Genomic DNA, 23,053 nt, shown 5'->3' on the forward strand with positions numbered 1-23,053 from the left:
CCTCAGTTATCTACATATAAGCATGCTTTGTAAGCTCCTTGCATTTTGCCAGCTTCTACTTGCTAGGATGCTTATAGGTACTGCACTAATGTATAATGTTCATTATGTTCATATTAGCACGCACCCAGGCAGCCTGCGTTGTGGTATTTCTGAGTTTAAGATTTTTTAAGACTCACACTAATCAATAAGGTAAATTATATTGATATGTATGGATGAACAATGTGCAAAGGGGTCGCACGTGCCTGCTCAGTGCTCAGCCATGGATGCACGTGCCTTCTCAACAATGGGCGTGCTTGCAGACATCTCCATGGACGAACAATGCAAGGGGGGGGGCGTGCCTCCGCGGCCGCCTGTTGGCTCAGCCGCTGCTGCTGTTTGGCGCCGCTGCTGAGCGCTGCCGGAGACGCCGCTCGCTGCCGGAGCTGCCGGAACAGTCACCGGAGCTGCCGGAGCTGCGGGAGCCGGGCCCGCCGCCCATCTGTCAGGACCGCCGACGGCAGCACGCCCGTCTGTCAGTGCCGGCAGTGGACGTGCGCGGGTGCGGGCCGGGTACGGACGCGCGCGGGTGCGCGCCAGGTACGGGTGAGTGAGTGAGTGAAAATGAGGTTTTAAGGCGTCCCTGTCCATTGGACATTCGGCCGCCTGTAAAGAATCTGTTTGCTAGAAAAATATCCAATTGCTAGAATTTTGATATTGCAAGTGCTCATTTACTTTAATTAAGTGTGTGTGAGTTCTAAAATTTTGACATTTAAAGTGCTCGGTAACGCGTTGTGGGTTTCTTGGGAGGTGAGTGGGATCCTGGGACTTACTTTACCTACTGTTAGAATTAGTTTTACGTTATAGTTACTTTAAAGGGTTGTTAAGCACTTTGTCCTCCATCAAGACAATAAATTCGATTTGGGATTAATTTTGCCATGGTGCCGGCACATGGCCTACTCTTCACGAACTACATCATGGGTTCTTTATCGTGCGGGTTAGGAGGCAATCTCCACACCCCCTCTCACGCCGGGTGTCGCGTTCACCCTACAATGCCGGGTGGTGCATAGGCCTAAATAATTATTGTCTGAAGGACAAGACTGCATGGCCATTTAACAACTTTGAAGAGGTGAAGACCAGTTGGCCTCTCTTAATTTTGAATCTCTCCTGTCTGCGCGTGACTGGCACCAAGCTTGGACCAGCGCACGGTTGAGTGGTGTGGTGAATGTCGGCCGGCGTAACTGGCACCAAGCTTGGACTAGCGCCCGGCTGAGTGGTGTAGTGAATATCAGCCGGCGTATCTAGCACCAAGCTTGGACCAGCGCACGGTTGAGTGGTGTACTGGGTGTCAGCCGGCGTAACTGGCACCAAGCTTGGACCAGCGCAAGGCGGAGCCAGGAGAATTCTCGAGTGTGATTACCGCTAAGTCAACTGTTGGGATGTTGGGCACGGCACTTAACTGTACGTTTATGTGTGCTTTAGAGTGCTCCTGTTAGCTTAGTGTCTTGTAAATATCTGAAGAGAAGTGCTAATAGCTCTGGGTGTCTGTCACCTAAAAGCTGATCTAAGCTCAACGTTACGTTCTCCTGCCGACAGAAGGCAATGATGTGTTGTCGGTGGAGGTTGAAGTGAGAGCACTCTAGCAGGATGTGTTGAACTGTAGGCACTGTGTTGACTTTGCAGAAGGCACAAATGTTATATTGTTGTGGTTCTAGCCATGGTGCGTTGAGTCTGGTGCGTCCGGTTCTAAGTCTGGTGAGCATTACTTCCTTTTGCCTTGTGTTTTGTTTTGAGGTCGCCCAGAAGCCTAATCGGGGTTTGATTGAGTGCATGTGTCCTTGATCTAATGATAAGCCCTTAAACGTATGGTTTTCGGTAGGTTTCTAACTCTTCTTGAGCTTTATTTAATAACCGTGCATTTTCTTCGCATTTATTATGGTTGAAATTTGTGTGTGCCATTTCTATTTTGTTATTTAAATTTCTTTCTACTAATCGTCTTTTCTTTGCTTATCTTTTGCAGTAGGTATCTTACTGTTTCTCCTCTTAACGACATAATAAGAGTCTCATAGAAGAGACCGTCCTCTATTGTAAATTCAACTGAATTGAAGTTATTTTCATTATGTAGGTATTTTGCATTATATACTGGGATAGCATATTGACTTACTACATTTATTATTGTTGATTGTATTATGTTTATGTACTCATCCTCTTTTAATACTGATTCGTTGAATTTCCACAATCCTGGGCCTTTATTTATTTCCGCAATGTGAATGTTCATTTCTACTATACAATGATCGGTTTTATAACCGGGGTTAATCAAGACGTGTTGTACTAACGGCACAAGCGTCTCATCTACGAAAATCATCCAATCTCCCACATCTCAATGGATTCCTTTTTGTCCATGTAGGGGAGACCCGGGAGGTATGGGCCCCCTGGAGGTATGGGCCATCGCAGTTTTGAAGAAGTGTTGCGTGTTTTTACACATTTGACCGCGTAAACTGGTAGCAGCCATTCCGTTACACAACCCACGTGATTTTCAAAATCTTCCTCAGTCTTCTTTGGCAGTGAGCAGTGATAAAGCGTTTTTGCCTTCTTCGAGTAAAATGCTGTACATACAGGAAATTTGTGATAAATTTGAGCCAGGCTCGTTTTATGATGCCAGACCAATGCTAACATTAAGTTTAAAGCATGCAAATTAAGGCTGGATTGACAATTTGAAGCTTTCTTGCAAGATTATGAGCTGAGATGCTACGCAAATTCTGGCGTCCTAACCGGGAGGTTCGGGCCACCCACCCCCGTTGATCATAAATCAATAAAAAGATGCTTTCATGGAGTGTCATCTTCAATAAGTTTTATTTTTGTCGCGCTAGCTTGAAAATTTAGCTTCAAATTTCATTCGAACAAAAAAAAATATTATATATTTTATTTCATGGTGCATGATTGAGTTTACCAAAATACATATGTGCCCAAGTGACCTCCATGAAGTAAGCTGTTCGCCGCTTATGCGGTTCCTGGGCTCTAAGAGAGATCAAGGTAGATACCAGCTACAAGTATTGTTCTCATTGTCGAGAAAAGTATATGAAACATGGCACCGGCCCATACCTCCCGGGCCATGGCCCATACCTCCCGGTGTATTTTGAGGGATCGAAAAAGCGCATGATTTATTAAAAGTTATCTTGAGACAAAATAGTTGATCCCAGATGCCTAATATCAGGCACACTTTGCAGGCGAAAGGCAATTTCACGTGCACAGAGTGAAAAACCGGGTGTAGCCACTGCCCACTGGAAGAAGATTGCCTCTTCACAAAACCGGCCCATACCTCCCGGGTCTCCCCTATACTGTAGGTCATTTGGATATAATTTTCGCCATATATCATGAAGTGTGTTTTCATTCACAAAGCTACTGAAAACTCTTTTGGCATTTATATTGTGTTCGCGTGCGTAATGTTACGTGTCTTTATTGAAATTCATTACAAAATTGAAATCTCCGGCCAAAATAATATGATCAGTATGACAAGATTCAATGCGACTCTGAAGAGAAAGGTAAAAAATAGGATTATCTTCATTTGGGCCGTATATATTTGCAAGAAGGTATGTTCTCGTACCTATTTTGCATATTATTGTTAAGAAGTTTCCACAGCTAGCTTTTTGAATATCAATAAGTTCATGTTGTATATTGTGGTTGATCATAATAGCCACACCCCTACTACGATTTGTGTGGCACGAATGATAGGCTTTCCCTTTCCATAAGCTGTTAAAATGTGGGGTTTCAGTCATGGGTATGTTCTGCTTCTGAAGCTTAGGAACGATTTACCAGACTACAATGAAACTTTGTAGCTTATATGCATCGTCACCCTTGCAACTGCAACTTTAGCTACTGACATCTTCTTTTCGATCACTCCGCATTAAACAATCGCCAGTCAAAGCCAACCGTTGAGATTGGTAAAACCCTACATTACTTTAGCGGTGGGCTGTGCGTTCGCGGCTGAAAAAAAAAAAACACCAATACGGGCGAGGGTTAAGGCAGACCTCATATGCTATTTTTTTTAGATAAAACTGCATTGTGTTAGTATCAGGGCCTTGGATACCATGTTAACTGGGTGGGCAATCGCCCACCCATTAGCGATTTTTGCCCACCCAGTGGAGTGTGTTTGCCCACCCAGTAAAGACGGAGACGGAGCTGTTTTATCATCCGCGCTGGGCCGGTGCTGAGCGCCTTCCGCGCCGGGCCGGGGGTGTGTGTCTGAACACCCCCGTCTAACTCGGCTCCTGGGCCACGTAGCGACATGCGGTAGGCGGTATTGGAAAGACAGTTAAAATGAGGAGAATACTTGGTCTTTATAAGGTCATGTCAAAGCTCAGGTGGCCAGAGGTCATAAAAGGTCAAGTTTGGATTGTTTGAACAATTTTCGAAAACCTGGCGCATAATTTGGGAACTAATAGAGCTGCAGCGCCACGGAAAAACGCATTCGATAGCTCTTTCAACGCTCTTTCGCCAAAGTAGTCCTCAGATTTGACCTCAGGTCAACGGCTTAGGATAAACTCTCCAGAGGGCAAAAATCCAATAATAGCCACTTATGAAAAAGTTTTTTTTTTCTGCCATAGCTTTTTTACTCGAAAAAGTCACGACATTTATTTTGCCAGCCATCATGTTCTTATCAAGACGCGTCGAATAAACTATAGTTTGACCTTGAAATTTCATTTTGAAATTTGACCCCGGGTCAAGGTCAAGACCTGACCGGAAAAGGTTATGTTGCATGTCAGTCGATCCGTTTAGTCGATCATCGCCTAGCATGCGCCTACCAGAAGTTATTAACGAAAAACTGTGTGGCTCCCTTTTGTGAACTGAGATGACCTCAGGGATATAAGGAAGGGTCACGTCATTTTCACGTAGGGTGTCATTTTCCAGTTCAGTGTGTCATGTTGAATTGTTAATAGGTGTTTTGGAAGTGTTCAGAATGGTGTCCGTCCAGAAAAAAAAAACGCATTTTAATTTCCTACCATTGACACTGATAATAGATGTCGGACTTTTGTTCCCGTCTTGAGGTGAGATGTTCGTTTGTATGGCCGCTATGTCTGCCTCGAGCGGTGGAGTGTGCTTGAAATGTTGTAAACCCATGGACAATTTGCGGTTTTTAGGGTATTAACGTGGACGGCTGGGATTGCATGGACGTCTCGCTGTCCATGAATTCCTAATAGCAGTTTCGGGCATTATCATGGACGATGAAGCGATATACCAATCATCCGAAATGCATGGACGCGCCCGTTCGTCCTTGAGAATACTCCTATGTAAAATGCTATCCTAGATTAGTGTGTTTTTTCACCACCACGTGGCGATAGCATCGCCCTTTTAGAGCGACATTTTGATTGGTTGGCATTTTTGTAAGACCGATTCTGATTGGTCGTCCATGAAAAGAAGTCAGTTCTCACTAATCGTCAGCTGTTGCAAGGCTTGAAGCCGTTGGTAAGCAACATCGGCGGCGCCGAGAAAGTTCTCGCGGCAATTCTGGCAATTTCCATGTGCGTTTTTCTGTGTTGGAAGAGAGTCGTGTCGCGTTTGGTTGGCGTTTGGATTGTGCTCTAGGCGAGTGGATAACGATGGGTGGAAATAGAAAGGTAAGCATTCGGCTGTATGGCATACTACTATGCATTTTTGTATTTTGTATTGTTGCCCCACTTTTCTAAGCCCAAGAGCGTGGCCACAGCCACGGATCACATTAGGTGATCCGTGCCACAGCATTAGACTTAGGCATGCCATGTTTGTCAAGCTTGATTTTCCTGTGCTTGAATGAGATGACCTTTTCCTAATAATAAATAGACTACCACTGTCAATATATTGACATGCTGTTCTATAGGTATTTGTACACAAATAGGGGCTGTTGAGCTGAGCCTGCTCAAGACAGTCACAGTCACAGTTATGAATCCTTAAAATCTAGTTTTGTTGCAAGAACAGCATTATCTTGCTTATGCTCCAAAGTCAGTTTGGAATATTTGGGGAAAATCAATCAATTTACCAACCTCTTACGCAGAGTCACAAAGTTAGACACTGCAGACGGCACAGGTCTGCAGCGTTGCCAGCTACTGAGTGTTCCTTCACTTTTATATATAGATGTTATATTGCCTATCAGTGGTGCTGATCTATCTGATTACAAAAGAAAATGTTATTAGCCATTTTATTGTCAAGAAATAATAAACTGTAGGGGAGAGTGGGGTGGGTTGTATCAGTTTTTACTCCGAGACCCATAACCTCGTAACTATCCGTGATAAACTCATTATTTCCATACTATCTCCTTCCTTGATTCTTCTGCTTTTTTGTGCAAAGTAACTTTTCCGCTACTTCTACTAGTTTTTCTTCTACGGTCTGCCGAATAGAACAATGTTTTTGATACAACTTGCCCCATGGCTTAGGTGAGTTGTATCACATGGTGGGGTAATTTGTATCACTATTTCACGTTTCAGGGAGTGTGCTTGCTACTGGTTTTGAACATAACAACAACATTAAATGGGGTTAATACAATGTATATGCTCAAAGGCTTCACCTTTATTAGACCAAACTTAGGTCAATCCGAACGAAACATCGAAGCGAACGAAACATCAACAGACTAGACGCAAAAGTGACCCGTTAAGAGCAAAGCAGCCAACACATTGTGCCGAAATGGAACGAGCATTGACCAGTTACCTACAAACGCGAGCCAGGACTTAGCTTTCGCGATCAAAAGCAACATACCCATACATACATACATACATACATGTTACAACATACCCCACCCGGCTCTGATACAACATGTACCTCGCCGCCATCTTGGAAAAAAAACATCCTCGTGCTCAAAAACAGCGGACACCTGGAGAAATCCATTTTCACTCACGCAGCCTTAGAACCTACCCTCACCACCGCTACGGAGATCTTTCAAATTCGTGCAGATCTAAATGCCCAAAACACACATTTTCCTGCAACTTATTTTTTTAGAATGACATTAAAAAAACATAAAATCGGCTCTCACCTCGAGACGCGTCCACCCAGCCACACGACAGAACAGGGGAAGATGGCGCCCCGAAAACCTCGTCGGCTGGTCGTGTCACGAGCGCTATCTATTGGATAAGTTTGGCACAATTCGCCCTGATACAACTTGAACATGATACAACTCACCCCGCTCTCCCCTAGCCATGTGTAGTACCTACACTAGACATAATTCCGAATGCCATTTCCGAAGTCCTGGTTGGTAGGGTTCTAGACCATCTTGGCTCAATTTTTTTAAAGGTAATATCCATAGTAGATTAGAGCAATGAAAATATGATTTTTTCCCAGAGGCATATATGTAGGTACCTATAGTTAAATTTCATCACTGTCCAATTGTGTTGTTGCGCATGGTCATTGGCTGGCCTGTGGTCTTTATGATAAAGGGGAAAAATCATACATTGTTTTATAAATTATAAAATCCTCAAATTCTGCCTGTGGTGTCAATTGATAGTTTTAAGGCTTTTGGGGTCCCCGGCACCTAATTTTGATAGGTACCTATGCTGCGGTTTTTTGCTGGACATTGTATGGAAATGTTAATTTGGAGATTGCATAAGCATGTATCAATGTGATCATTTATGGGTGTATCCATTTTTAAATCTGAATTAATAGAGTATTTTTGGTATGTGGCAGCTGTGCTGTTTGACAACCTTGCTTTGACTTCTGTCAATTTTCTATATTGAGAGACATGGTTGATCACCATGGTTGATGATATTTACCTTTTTATAAAATTATTTGCAATTAACTTGGCAGATTTCTTTTATTCTGCCTCATAGGTATGTATTATGTATATAATCCAACATTGCAGCTACTGTTTTACCTCATAACAATTACAGACATTGCATAACTATTAGTGCTTCCCCCATGAAGACTCAGCTGAGACAGACTCAGATGAATAGATAGGCTTTGTCACCAACCATTAGTCACACTTCATTTCCCTGCTTCCCCCAGTTGCAGGGGCACAGTTGGTGGATGAGTTTGCTGACCTGCTGCTGTTACTGAAAAGACACAATAGCCTTGTATGAAATGCAAGCTTGTAACTTAGGTGAATGTCCATGGCCATGCTCTGGTCAAAGTGTTTCCTCTCTTTTGTGAATTTACTCATCTTCACCCAGCATCTGTGTCATAAAAAGCAGAAACACTTAATGCTGTAAAATCTGCAGGTTGACATTGCAATGAGAACCACAAATATTAATCTATACCTACCATATCTACCTACCTAATTTTGAGCTAAAATTCCGCAAATTTGAAAATTAAAATGAAGTGGAACCTGTGGAATGAAATTTGGGATTTTTAAAGTCTTCCTTGAGTTTGAAAATTGAAATCAACTTGGCTGTGGCAACTGTCAAGTAGCTTCTGAACTGCGCCAGTTAGTTTTACAGAAGAGCGGCTTTCAAGGGCCACTTCCTTGGACATTTCAAAGCAATTCATCCAGTGAAAACATCAAATGACTATAATTTTTCCGTTCCTGTTGCCAGACTGGAAAAAAATACACGTGATGCCGAATATGTCCGGCGTGGTGGCGGGGATTGCGCCGAAAATTTCAGCTCCGGCGTAACTTCGCATGCGTCGAATTCAGCGCATGGCGGCCGCTAAGTTTTCGGAGCAGGGCGGCCGCAGATTTTTTTCGGCGAATGGCGGTCACCGAATTTTTCGCCACGCTTGTTAGTCTAGCAGCAGATTCACCTGCGGGCGGCTCTGGAGAGGGTTTGGGATGGGACGTCCCCCGCCTCGGTCGTCGTGTGCTTCGACTTGCGAGCCGCCCTGAGTCTATTCAGGGGATGAGCTTCCGCCCAGGTGAGGCCTCCACCCTCGGCGCGGAGATAGGCATGGAAGACCTTGTTAAACATGGCCGAGCGTCGTGAAGTAATCCTGCAGTGGGTTCCAGGCTCCTGCCCACTGCAGGATCGAGGGGAATGAGAGCACGAACGACGTGGCGAAACAAGCGGTCGCCCCGCCCTCGGACGCCCGCTCGCTACCCGGGCGGTTCATTGTGCGGCCTTGTTGTTGTTGTTGTTCCCTCCAGCCGCGTTACCGCGGTGTAGCCGTGCGGCTCTGGAGGTCCCTCACGGCGGCCGCCAGGGCCGCCACCTCTCCGTCGTCGCGGACGTCTTCCGGGCTCGGGAAAATCGTCCCGTACCTCCGGAGACGCCAGCCTATGAGGGCCGGGCACCGGAAGAAGAGGTGCCGGGGCGTGTCGGCCTCCTCCCGGCACACGGTGCACCGGCCCGCCGCACAGTCAGGGCACAGTCAGGGCACTGGCGGCAATCTTCGGAAGAGTTCCGTCCAATCCGGTGGAGGTATTGGCGGGAGCCCGACCAGTGGCCCGCGCGAAGTTGATGGACGTCGACGGCCGACGATCTGTCCCCCGTCGCGACCGGTAGCGGCAGCCGGTTCCCCATCAGGGTCCGGTACCAGCCCTCCGGCCAGACGGCGGTGGTGCGGTCGCGGGCCATTCTGACGGCCGCACGGTGGGCGGTAGCGACGTCCACCGGGACCGCCGCCTGGGGGAGCGCGGCCGCCTCCTTGGCGATCTGGTCGGCGCTCGTTACCGTCGACGCCGCAATGGGACGGCACCCACTGCAGGTGGATCCGGCGGGACGGACCGGCCAGAGCCGCTAGTTCGGTCCAGATGGCGGCTCCTAGCAGGGTCTTCTGGGACGCCGGGAGGCCTCGCGTCAATGGTGCAGCAACTGGTCCGACTCCGAGTCACTATTCAAGCCACTCTTCGGGAGCACGCAGCAGTCCCCATCCTCTGAGAGGACCGGGGGGACGCCGTTTCGGTGCACCACATGAGGGCAGGCCACTGGGGCCGCTCGCTCCAGTACGTACACCAAATCGGCCGTCTCCCCTCCGCGGCAGGCCAACAGTGCCTGGACAAGCGGTGCCCCGCGGCGCTCTGCCCCGTGTGCCGAGAAGAGTTTTATGTCCTGGAGCACGTGCTGCTCCGCTGCCCGGCCCTCGCTGGCACCCGCCAGTCTCGAACACACCGCTCCACCTATTTTTGTGACCCCGCAGCTTCCGGCCCGGCCCTTGCCGTGCCACGTGGAAAGTCATGGGTGTCAATGTTGATCCGCTCAAGTGATGTATTTTTATGCTTGTTTAGAGCCTGGAGGCTTATTTTTAGAGATCTCCGCAGCCGCTAGGTCGATCAATTCACGGTCATTTATGTCATTATGTCAGGTAGTTGCATCCCTTCTACCAAAACCCTATCGGAATACTCTCGATGCATCTAATTGCTCTCCTCGGTCCTCCGACGGCTAAGCCCTCATAAACCATCAGAGGCCATCTCGAGGACCTCGCCAGCCGTTTTAAGCCCTTATGCAGAACTGGGCCCTCGGAGAAGACCCTTAGAGGCCGGTACGAGGCCTTCAAAGGCCGGTATAGGCTTCTAGATGTTCCCTGGGTTCCATGAGGTCAGCAGGGGCCTCTTAAGGCCATCGTTCGTAGGGCCCTGAGGCCAGCGTGGGTTCATCTGTTCGTATGGGGCCTTCAAAGGCCAGCATGAGACCTCAGAGGTCGGAGTGAGGCCTCTGAGGACGACATGGAGCCATCAAGGGCCAGAGCAGGTATCATAACTCGAGTTGGGACCTCTTAAAGCTTAGGGCATCTGCTTTCAACCAGCAAAGGGCCCCTAAGAGATCGATATTGGCTCCGTTAGGGCGACCTGAGGCTCTTAGACCTATACTGACTGCTGAGGCTTAAAATGGACCAGCTTAGTCCTTAATGACCTAAGAACCAGGGGGCCGACGTGAAGCCTCCAAAGACTGCGTGGGATCCTCAGAGATCGACCACTTGGAGCTCTTAGAGACCGGCGTAAGGGCACTGACAAGCGTGGCTCCTCAGTGACCAGCATGGCCCCTAGCAGTGTGTGCAGAAGCCTGTAGACTGTAGAGCCTAGAGGTCACCAGAAATCTCACCAATGCTCACCATAAGTTTTTGACAGTAACTTTTGATGGAGACATGATGATGACAGTGTGATGAAAGCATCTGCAATTTTCAATGCGTTCGGCTCAGCAAAGCAGATTTATTTTTATTTTATTTGCAGCAAAGCATGGGTTTTTCGGTCCTCTGGCCACTGTTGTCTAATCTTTTCTTTCACTACTATCATACGCCTCGCCTCGTATTCAACGTAATACTGCCAACAGACCTCTCTTTTGTTGCTTCTGATATGGTTTCCTACATTGAGTGAAGGAAATTTGCGCTAATTAACTTTAACGCTGTAGATACAAAAAGGAAATCTTCATCGAATTTCGAAGGGAAGCCGAACCTGAAGAATCGTCAAGTTTTGGTGTTCACTGTTCAGGGTGCCGAGTGGTATATACAGGCGCAAAAGTTCATCAAAAAATGGGGGGAGTTAACATTGCTGCCCCCCCCCCACCTCCGAAAGTGGGGGGGGGGCATGGCCCTCCGGTCGCCCCCTTTCCCCCTGTCCCCACACCTATGTAAAACTCAGCTCCGGTTTGTGAGAACAGAAATGTAAATGATCCAAAAAAGTGAAATATCAATGGAACTGCATGTTGTTTTCCATCAAAATTTTCAATTTATAGCACATTGAGTTGAAGAGACCGCTGACCGGTTCAGTCAGAGACTTGCTCATGTGATAAGCTTTTGTCAAAGAGCCCAGCCGAGCCCAAGAGGCTGAAGCCCAGTTTCAGAGTATTCAGGCTAAGCAGAAACTCAGCTCATGCCCGGTACAAAGATACCTACTCAGACTCAAGGTCAATGGTCATGTTTGAATTTTGATGGCATTTTCATGACAACATAGTGATGCAGGCCACATAAGCCATATTTCCATTTTTGACAGTTAAATGTTTATGGCATTTTCATAACTGTATGGTGATGCCCGCCATATAGGTAAGTAATGCATCATCCCTTGGGATTTTGCTATTCTTTAACATTTTTTTCCTCGTTGCAGGATGCGACCTCCAGAAAAATGAACCTTCAGTGCACAAGGGATTCCAGAGAAAAACTGTTCGCGCGCGCTCATACAGGCGACGCCGTCGCCATCACCAACAGTCTCGCGCTCGGACGCCCATCGGATACAGGTGTGTCGGGTCTGGGGGGGGGGCTTGCTACGGACGAGGGAACCCGCACACAAGAACTGAAGAGAGGACGGCAGGAAGGTACAGGCCTGTGTGTGTGTGTGGGGGGGGGGGGTAGTTACAGGGAAAACGTTAGTGCACAGCAACCGCCGCTTCTTATGGTGCATCAAAGTAAATGCGTGGGAAACTGGTAAAATGTTATTGATTTACTCAAAATACTGATAATTGACCTGACCTGTGTGTTCTGGTGTTCAGATTAAGCTATAGAATGTCAAGGGTGACCTGGAGCTGGCCGAGCTGGCTACGGCCGTGGTCCCGAAGGTGGGCGCCGACGGGGAGGGTGACGCGCAGGTCCACCGCCAGTGACAGAAACGTCTAAAATTTGACCCAGTCCAATCCCCGTGTCACGTCGGTATTTGACCCAGCCCCCACCCCTTGTCAGCTCGGTGTTCGACCCAGCCGTTCCTCCTGTGTCAGTTCAGTGTTTGACCCAGTACCCTGTCTCTTGTCAGATCGGTATTAAACCTAACTACTCCCCGTGTCAGCCTGTATTAACCCAGCCCCACCCCTGTGTGATGCCAGACGGAGGAGAGTGAGGCGCTGGACGAGCCTGTCTCTTGCCGTGCTGAAGACGCTGCGTCGGAAGACCGTCAGTTCCGGTTGGTTTGGTGAATCTGGCTGCTCTGACTCCGTCCAGCTGGCCGACGGGCGAGTGCCTACACAGCAGCTCGCTGGCGCCGCCGTTGCGCGCGCGCGTCCAGACGGCAGTCGGCCCGCGGGCCAGCCTCGCAGCATCTGTAGTGGCCGTGCTGCGCGGAGGAATGCATCCGGGAGCTGCCGGATGAGGCCGTCTGGATCTGTTCGGACGGGCCGGCGGAGGATGGTTTGGCGGCGGTGGCTCCCTGCTCCGCTTACCAGATGGAGACGACTGGGTTATACGGGTTCCGGCGGGCCGCTTCTGCTCCAGTGCGCGCGCGGAGCTCACCGCGCCCCCGCCCCGGTCCAAGCCGCTACCAGATGGAGACGACTGGGACATATGGGTCCCGGCGGGCCGCTTCTGCTCCAGTGCGCGCGCGGAGCTCATGGCGCCCCCGCCCCGGTCCGAGCTGCTACTAGGGAGAAGGCTGTTACACTTATCAGCGCTGGTCGGGCCACTGGGGATGATCGGGGCAGCATCTCCACCGGATTGAAAGAAGGCCAACGTCCGAGTGCGCCCAGTGCAGTCAGCAGTGACACCGAATGTCCAACAGGCCGCTGCCTGGTCTGCGGCGAAGCAGCAGACAATTAGGCGCACGTGTTGCTGGAGTGTCCGTGCTTTTACGGCCTCCGGCTCCGTGCGCGGGGAAACATCGTCGGCGCGGCCCACGATGTCGAACGCGACGACATGGTGGCGATCTTGGTCGCCGGCTACGAGGCCCACAAGAGCCTTGTTTTGGCTACGGCGGCAGCTTTGGGGACACCACAACAGCTGACGGCGGCCGCGGCCCCAGAGATGCGCACCTGCGGGCAGGGCGGCCGCTGATCTACATCTCAGCTGATTATACTGAACAGGTGGGTACTAGGTGGGGGGGGGGGGGGGTACCGATGGAAGCTATATACGTCATAGTCGCTCTGATATGGCTGTTGAACTGGCTTGGCTGATAGTGCATCTGCAGGGTCAGCGGGGAATTGGTCTCCCGAGCCTCGTATAGCAGTTGTGCGGCAATTATGTGCCGTACCATGAACCGCCAACGACGTGTTCTTGGTAATTTGTGATACTTTATAGTGTCTCGTACTACTAGCTTGGCCTTTTTCCGTGTCCGTGCTGTCAGTAATTATCTTTCCTAATATCAGCTACCTTTTGCATTAGCTCCTGTGGTGACTTACTCTCTGACATTCCCTTTTCGGCCTGTCGAGTAACCGCCTATGCGTTGAAAGTTCGGTGTTCGCCCAGCCCTCTCCCCGTGTTTGTTCGGTGTTTGACCCGGCCCCCTCCATCGCGTCAGGTCGGTATTAGACCTAACTACTCCCACGTGCCAGCTCGGTGTTCGATCTAACCTCTCTTCTGTGTCAGCCTGATGTCTTACCCAGACCCCTCCCCGTGTCAGATCGGTATTTGACCCAGCCCCCACCCCTTGTCAGCTCGGTGTTCGACCCAGCCGTTCCTCCTGTGTCAGCTCAGTGTTTGACCCATTACCCTCCCACTTGCCAGATCGGTATTAAACCTAACTACTCCCCGTGTCAGCCTGTATTAACCCAGCCCCACCCCTGTGTGATGCCAGACGGAGGAGACTGAGGCGCTGGACAACGAGTCTGTCTCTGGCCGTACTGAAGACGCCGCATCGGAAGACCGTCAGTTCTGGTTGGGAATCTGGCTGCTCTGACTCCGTCCAGCTGGCCGACGAGTGCGTGCCAAGACAGCCGCCGCCGCCGCCGCGCGCGCGCCAAGACGGCCGTCTACCGGCGCCGATGCCGCCACGCGCACGCTAGACGCCCGTCCACTGGTGCCACCGCCCCACGCGCGCGCGCACAGTCGGCAGCCGCCGCGTGTGCGTGCCCGCCCAGAATATGCGCTCTGCCGCCGTTGACTGCGGCTCGAGATTCATGTTCAAGGTTTAGGCATACACTCATGTTAATTGTCTACATTCATGAAGGTGCGTGGTGACAAAGATGCCTCGTCTGTGGCAGCGGATTTGCTTGTTCCGCCTCAACATGTGCAAAGTTGTTATGTAAACTGATGCGCTCGGCATTCGCCGTCCGCTCGCGCTGGTGGCGCGCGAACGAATGACCTGGCCCTGTTCATGCGGACCTGACGAGCGGCGGTATGACGCAATCACATAGGCGGATTACCTTTCACCGCGAAGAAAATCATTATCAGCTGGCTTAAAATTATGCAATTGTTTGCCCTCAGTTCGCCAGGTAATATCATTCTTTGATCATTCATGCTGACTTGCGAGGCTGATATTTGATCATATATAGTGTGAAGCGTTCCATTTGTTTTTTTCTTATTTCAAAACTCATCTGTGTATCTCGCAACAATAATCAACCGAGTCTTTTCTGTTCTGCAGAATTTGGAAGCTGAGCGAGACTTAAGCAATACATTTGAATAATTCGAACAGTCGATAGTAAGTGTATTCATGCCCATGTGATATGACCTCATTTAACTCTTTAGCAGCTACTTTCTTGCTCTTTTACGGGGTGATCGGTGCCGACAATTCACGCTTCACTCGAGTTCATCATTCCGAACAATCATCAGATCTCCACACATTTTTTATATAAAATTTGCACACACATTTTAGTGTTTATATGTTTGTGTATAGTGTGTAGGGAGGGGGAGGGGCTCTAAATAGCCCTCCTCCCTGTCAGGCGCGGTTTAACTAACGCTCGCCGGCCGAATGATAGGGGGGGGGAGCGCCGCGCCTTTTATATTTTTTTTACGATAGGTCGGGACACGCTGGAGATAGAGAGCTGGACCTTAGCATACCTGACATTTGATTCAACCCGAATCTTGTGACATCATCCGCATTTTCAGGTCAGGTCAAGTCAATGACCTACGACATAAGTGAGCATCTGCACGGTCCTAAAATGTCGCAACTTCGCAACGCTCTCAGTGCCAGAGGAGCTTTCAAAGGGAGATGAAACTTACAGTGCCTAATGGCTAATATCATCTAGAGGCCTCACACCTTTTACATCTCGGATTTTTCCTAAAGGTCACATGAGTTCAGATTATTTATTAGGGCCGAAAAGGTGAGGGGGTCGTACCAACGGTATGTAGAAAAACAATAGGTCTGGCGAGGGTTAAATTACGCGCATGACATACAATCTAATGGCGATAAAACACGATTAAAGGTGATACTAGAACGGGTTCATGCTTTCAAATCGAGTAAGCGAATAAAACCGTGCTTACATGGACTGTGTTAAGCTCCGCCCACAAGTCCATGGATATATGAAAATAACTCATAGAGAAATTAGGCTCCGCCCACTGTCCATGCAAACACCCTTATCACATCTTTTTTTGGTCCATGTATGTCGGTCGAATTCTCTACCCTTAAACACGTCAATTTCGGCACAGAATCGGGCTAGTAACAAGCGGGCAACTTCGCTTGTTGTCATGTCAAGAGGGCATCGTCGAAAATTCAACGGCAACGGCGTGACACCGAAAAACGTGGACGTCCCTGTAAACACGGACTTTACTTCCGTCCATGCATATACGAATTTCGAGAATGGGTGTATTAGTTTAGTTACAACTATCGCCTACCACCGGGGCAACCTTAGATCATTTCCCGCTGACCACAGGAGCTTTCGATAAGGTTGACGCGTACGGCGCAACGCCAGCAACACCCAAGATCTTTCTGTGGACCAAAGAACAACTGACGACGGCCGGAGAAGTAACTGGCCGAAATGTTGTGAAACTAACATGTCAACTCATGACGGGAACGAAAGTCCGACAACTATCCGTGATACTAATGCCTCGTCTCAAGCATTCCGAAGAATTATCCCATGGACTTATAGATAACGGGGAGGTGGCAAAATTGATCTGACCTTAGGTCACCGGTATCGAAGTTTTCGTTTTGTACAAACTGTTGGCCTTATCAATCGGTGAAATTTTCAAAGCAATCAGTCACTCGGTGTGGGTATGACAGACATTGGTACTTCAATCGTTATTCGTGAAAAAAACTGTACCTTAAGGGTGCGTTTCACGCGTAACGCCATGAGAAAAGTTTTTCGTAAATATCTAGAGCATCGTTGCTTCGATTGCCTTTGTTTTTGGATCATCATCATCATCATTTATTTCGTTTGGAACTCCGTATTCACGGCTATTCTGTCCAAGTGTCAATACATAAATACATATACGCTGAATGGTAAAGATGTTAAAGGAAAAAAAGTACAGCACGTATGACGTGGTATCACACATTATAAGAGCCTAAAGCGCCCTCCTAAAGCGCCTGCGACACCCAGCAGACGTTTTACTGTCACGCACATCCAGGGCCAGTGAGTTCCAGCGTGCAACGGCGCGGTACCGGAAGAACCGCCGCGCCTGCTCGGTGCGGGGTTTCGGCAGCTGGAGCAGGTCGCTCTCAGTGGCACGAGTCTCCCTACTAGAGACGTCACTGCGGCGCTCGAGCCGCTCCGAGAGACACCTCGGCGCACTGGTATTGTTAACCAAGTAGTGAACAACACCGCAGTCACTCTCCGCCACAAGCTCGTCTATCTGGGGCCAGCCGAGCTCCTCCAACAGCGGAGTCACGTGTGCTGAGCGGCGCGCTCCCATAACCACCTGTGCGCAGTGATTAATAACTCGCTGCACGCGGCGACGCTGAACAACGCCACAGCCCGACCAGACCGACAAACAGTAGCGGATGTGGGGGAAGATCAGCATCTCAACGATTAGTTTCTTCACTTCTTTCGGTAAGCATCGCGAAGATTTACACAGTCCTCCTAATGTGGCGTAGCATCGGCGAATCACCTCCGTCACATGTGGCTCAAAGGTCAAGCCAGAGTCGACAATTACACCCAATACCTTAATGCTAGCGGAAGTTTGAATAACATCATCTCCAAACTGTACATTAAAATCAAAGTCAAGCTGCCTCCTACGTGATTTTACAACTAACAGTTCGGTATTTTTGGGGTTGATTTTTAGGCAGTTTTGAACAAACCGATGACTCGCAATGTCTAAAGTACATTCGGTATCTGTCTTCAGCTCTAAAATTCGCTTCGGTGATGCTAGATGTAAAAACTGAACGTCATCGGCGTACATCACTATTTTGGAGTCGACATAGGACTCAAGATCGTTTGAAAATAGCAAAAATAAGATCGGTCCCAAAAGTGATCCCTGTATCACGCCGTGGGTGATTGGCGTCACCTCCTCACCACCCCGCACCATCTGGCACCTGTCACTCAGCCAGTCACGGAACCAGTGTGCGCTAATGCCGTACCAGCCCAGCTTTTCCAGGAGCCGGGGATGCTGGACACTGTCAAAAGCCTTGCTAGTGTCGGCGGTCGTGAGAGAACCGATGAGACCGTCATCCAGACCATCCATGAGAAAACTGACAGTATCCAGCATCGCCGACTCCGTGGATCGGCCGGGCCGGAAGCCGTGCTGCACCTCGGAGAGAATATTGTGCGTGAGCAGGTAAGTCATCAGCTGACCGCAAACAACACTCTCAGCGACCTTAGCAACAGTTGACAGGAGCGACAGCGGACGATAGTTAGACGGGTCATCCATCGAGCCAGACTTATGCAACGGTATGACATGAGCCACTTTCCAGTCGGCGGGTAACTTTCCAGACACCAGCGACGAGTTAATGACCTTTAACAGATGCGGGCCTATCACTGGGAAAGTCATGCGCAGCATACCTATCGTGATACCGTCACCACCACTCGCATTAGACGCTGACATACGTTTCACGGCAGCTGACAGATATGTTATGAAGGACGTTGACCTCGTCATCACAGAGTGGTTACCGTTGTTCTGCAATCCACATATACTGAGCAATTTAGACAAACATATTGCAAAATCAAAATTTCAAACGAATAGAACTCAATAACGGATTGTCGTACGACTGTGATGTTTGCAGTTTTGGACTGACGAAGTCAAGGAAAAATTTCCTAGCAAGCCTTTTTTCAAATTTTGTACTATGTTTTGCATGATACAATTTTCATCTTGCAGTGCATTGCATGAAAGTCATGACAACAATTTCAAAAATGTGGCTGCTAGGAATCATAAAGACATCGATTCTCTACACAATCCTGTAGAGTGAATCATCATTGCATGCATCACTATGCAGTTCTATTCATTTGAAAGTCATTGCACAGCTAGTTCATAAAATCGCCGAGAGATGTCTCTGGCTGTATGGCCCGCGCGTTTCGACGGTCCCCTCGGCCCGTCACTCAGCGGCGTTTGTTGACACAGTGTCACACCCATTAGTTACGGCGCTCCGCTGGCGTTCGGCCGCCGTCGAGGCGCTCTGAACCCTCCCTGCTGAGTTTCGCCGTGACCAGACGGGTCGGAGACTCATCCCACGATCTATCCATGAGCGACGCCTAGCCAGGCGTCTCCTATCGCGCGCCTCTCACTCTTGATCGGGATTCGGGAGTAAGCCGGGAAGAGCTTGTGAGAAACTAACAACTTTGAAAGATGTCACAAGTTTTTTTTTATAAATTTTGTCCGAACCTTTTGATGGGAAGGATTCACAAGGACAGAGCCACCGCTAAGCCAAGCTTGTTGCGATGACCCTGCCCTCTACCCTCCGATCGCGCAATTCCGATTCTATGGCAGAATTTAAAGCCCAAAGTTTAACGTGCGCACAAAGCCGCGCACGGCCTTGTGCGCACGTTTATGTGAATGGTAGGTATTGCGAACAGCGAACAGGTATATTTTGACAATAGGTATTTGACCTGACCTGGCTGGGCACTGGGCAGTCCGTTGCCCGTATTTGACCTGACCTGGGCAGTCCGTGCTGAACATAAATAATGAAAATAACCAACAATGCCTACAAATTCCATGGAGACATAGACCCTGAGTGACGTGAGACCAAATATCAGTTCGACTGTTATGTCAAACCCCTCGCCCTGGCAGGGTATTTTTCATACCCCTCCCCCGGCGTTTCGAAACTAAGCGTCGTAGCTCCCTTCGCAACAAAGAGTCGATGCAGTCAATTGCTCTCAACGAGTACCTACTCGCGATTGATGGTATCTTTTTCCCTAATTCAATATTTGACCCAGTTATGGCAGGTCAAAGGTCAAATTTCGGGGAAAGCTGTAATTATCTTTTTTTTAGCCAATATTGGCGAATCTATGAAAGATAGCGACATGAAACTTTCATGACCGTGGTTCTCAACGGATTAGCAACAAAATGATGTATAAATGATTGAATTTCAGTCGAAATAGCGTCTCAAGAGATAGTTTTTCACGTATCACTTTTGAAGCAATAAAGCTAGGCAAAAACTGCATAATAGCAATTAGCAGCATCGTAGTCCTCTCGTAATTTCGCCTCGTAGCATATATGTGTTGACTTCGAAAGGTCAAGGTCAAAGATTGACCTCGGATCACATAACCTTAACCCTCGCCGGCACAGGCCATTTTGCGTCCTTCGACGGCACAAAGGGTTACGACACAAAGTTGGTACGACACCCCCTCGCGTTTGGCCCCTGATCGAGCTAGAGCTTTGCGAAAAAAAACGAGCAGGTTGCCCGTCACGAGACGAAGCCGATGATACCCAATTTTAAGGTCCTAGGTCATCGGGTGACCTTCCAGGTCAGGTCAATGACCCGAAAACCGGGAAAATCGGGACCTGTTAGAAAGTCGTAAAGTGGGGCTGTTATGTGGTTTTCCGGGGTGCTGATCACGAATATCGTGTTAGTTTTGATCAGAGATGATATCTTTAAGCATTTAGACCAGGTCGGGTCAGGTCAGGTCAGGTCAACCGGTAGGGGTTGTGACGGGTATTCGTAATACGTGTCAACCGCCTCTGACAGCTTCGTAACATGTTACGAAGGCACCAAAACTACTTCGTAAATGTTCAAATGGTTGCTAAATTCGAATTCAGCTCCAAAAACTAGCCTAAAAACATGTAAAACTCGAAAAAGTGAACCGAGGTCACCCGAGGTCACCAAAGGTCAATGACCTGACCTGACCTTCAGGTGACCTTGACACCCACCCTTATGTATGGGAGCAACATCAAATCACATGTTTGAACGTTTGAAACCACGAAAAGCTTGCAAACGCGCGGCTAATGCGAGCCGACATACGCCGAATCGCGATTCCGGCCAAACATGGTCTCGGAAAAGAGGTCACAGGTCAAAGGTCATTTGGGTCAGGGTCATGAAATTTTTAGGGTAGGTGTAAAATTGATCAATGCGAGGGTACTGAAAGTTTCATCGCGATCGACCGCTTTTTACGCGAGTTATTTGCGAAAAACCTAAGGGGGGGGGGGGGGTGCATCAACATTCAACGCCCTGTGATCACCCTGTGTTCCATTGTACCCTGTGCCGGCGAGGGTTAAGACGCACACTGGTGGGGCTATTTTTTGCCCCCCCCCCGTATCTCCGAAACTATTGGACGGATTCGCAAAACTCAAACGGCGTTCGATAGTCCTGTTGCCTTGAGAAAATTAATTTCATTGACCTCAGGGTCACTGATGATGTCACAGGTCAGGTCAAAGTTAATTTTTTTTTTCACCGTTCACGGGCCTTCTAGACAATGCGTTATAACATTGATTAAAAGTCATTTTATCGAAAATCATCGATAAAGCGTTGGTTGCCTAATACAGATGTTGCTAAAAGACGTCACTGATACCAGTTCAGGTAACCTAGAGGTCAGGTCACCAACGGTCAACACATGAACCCAACTTTACTAGGGCCGTGTGATGCATGTTTTGTGGCCCATTTTTCATTTCCAACTCAATGGTTTTGGTTAGACGGCCATGAGGGACGCTTTAGGTTACTTTCTGGTGGAGGTTAGGTCAAGGTCTGGTAAAAAGGTCAACTTTCGAAGTTGATACTTTTGCATAAAAAGGGTACCAATTTCGAAGTACCTCATCACGGGAATACAATCGGTCGCAAAACGTCCTTAATTTTGCGACCGATACCCCCGAAACCGATTACGACACGCTGACGAAGTTTTGTGATACAATTCGAAAGCTCCGACCCGAACGATTTCTTGGGGATTTAAGTCCGGATGAACTTATAAGATTCCGAGACATACAAGTTGTAGCTACCAATGGCCTTATTACATCGTGCACTGCAACTTTCAAAGGACTCGGGCATCTACTGTAGCTCTGAAGCGGTGACAAAATTGCAAAAAAAAGTTTTCTAAAGCATATTCCTCTGTGCCTTCTGATCCGATAGTCCGGCACTATACAGTGTAGCTCATGCTGATAGCTCATGCAATAACCCGAGTTTCGAACATCTAGGATATACCTGAACTGGGTGACCTATACTTCTGAGACCGGGGTTCCACAATTTCACACGCGATTAGAAATTGATGCATGATAAGCTACGCCAAGTTTCGCGGCGCTTTTACGGGCAACAATTGCAAGTTTGACCAAAAAACGTCCCACATCCCCAAGCGAGGATTAATGAAGCTAACACTATGAATGTGACTGAAGCTGCTTTCCTGTACCTCATTCTGTTAGCCTTTTCATTATTCCGGTCTTTCCCTATCCGTGTGTGTCGGCGCAGGTTCGGCCCAATGTGGTTCGACTGAAAGCATGACATCTGGTCCTTTCCGCCCGGCCTGACCGGCGCGGCGGACCCGTGCCAATCCTCCCGAACTCGCGGGGCGCGGATGGGGAGGGGCGGCCCGGCAGTCCAACCCCTCTGCGCTAACAGATGGATGGACAGGGGAAATGTGATACTTGTCCTATGACAACAAACCGGCGTTCAGCGCTAGGGCCATCTACTGGTCTAGAAACGTATCTCTATGTCGGCAAGATCCTCGCCAGGTGGTGTAAAGGTCGCGTGAAACGCACCCTTAAGCGCCGCTATTTTGACTTGTTTACCCCTGTGACGCCATTTTTTACCTGACCTGAAAATGACCTCAGTAAAAATTGTAGACTTTGTCCGTTTGTATCCCATGCCATTTACCACTTGTTCCTATCTTGCTTCGTTCTCGAGATATCACGGGGAGCAGGTATCCGCCCCCCGTCGGTGTGAAGTTGGCGCGGAATGCGGATCCCCGTTGGTGCGCGGGTTAAACCATGATACTTTGGGCCAAAAGACTCTCGCCACTCAAAGCAAAACTTCAGGACGCTTGGAACCGAAAACCCATTGACGCGGCACGAATGCGTCGATGGCTACCAAATGCTGCTGTCTGGTATAAATAAAGCAAAAATTGTGTCCATTTTTACAACGCATTCTGATGTACAGTAATTAGAGCAGGGGCGCGGGAACTACCTACTTTCAGACTGGGGGGGGGGGGAGACACACCATAATTGAAATCAACCTAGAGTACCCCCCCAAACCTAGTTCTCTCGCCGGTTTTAGGCCACTTATTTTTCATCCCCTGGCGTTTTCATCAAAAAAGAAAACATTTGCAAA

At 48.7% G+C, this 23,053-nt stretch overlaps 1 long non-coding RNA gene across 1 annotated transcript; it reads left to right on the forward strand.

Annotated features, from left to right (window-relative positions):
* Positions 1 to 5,486: 5,486 nt before the first annotated feature.
* On the forward strand, positions 5,487 to 15,127 carry LOC122370875. Its single transcript, XR_006254630.1, has 4 exons — positions 5,487 to 5,591; positions 11,909 to 12,038; positions 12,618 to 13,586; positions 14,297 to 15,127. It is a non-coding gene; the product is annotated as an uncharacterized LOC122370875 (long non-coding RNA).
* Positions 15,128 to 23,053: the final 7,926 nt, after the last annotated feature.

The sequence above is a fragment of the Amphibalanus amphitrite genome, unplaced genomic scaffold (assembly GCF_019059575.1).
Source record: "Amphibalanus amphitrite isolate SeventyFive unplaced genomic scaffold, NRLGWU_Aamphi_draft 001178F_arrow, whole genome shotgun sequence".
NCBI lineage: Eukaryota > Metazoa > Arthropoda > Thecostraca > Balanomorpha > Balanidae > Amphibalanus > Amphibalanus amphitrite.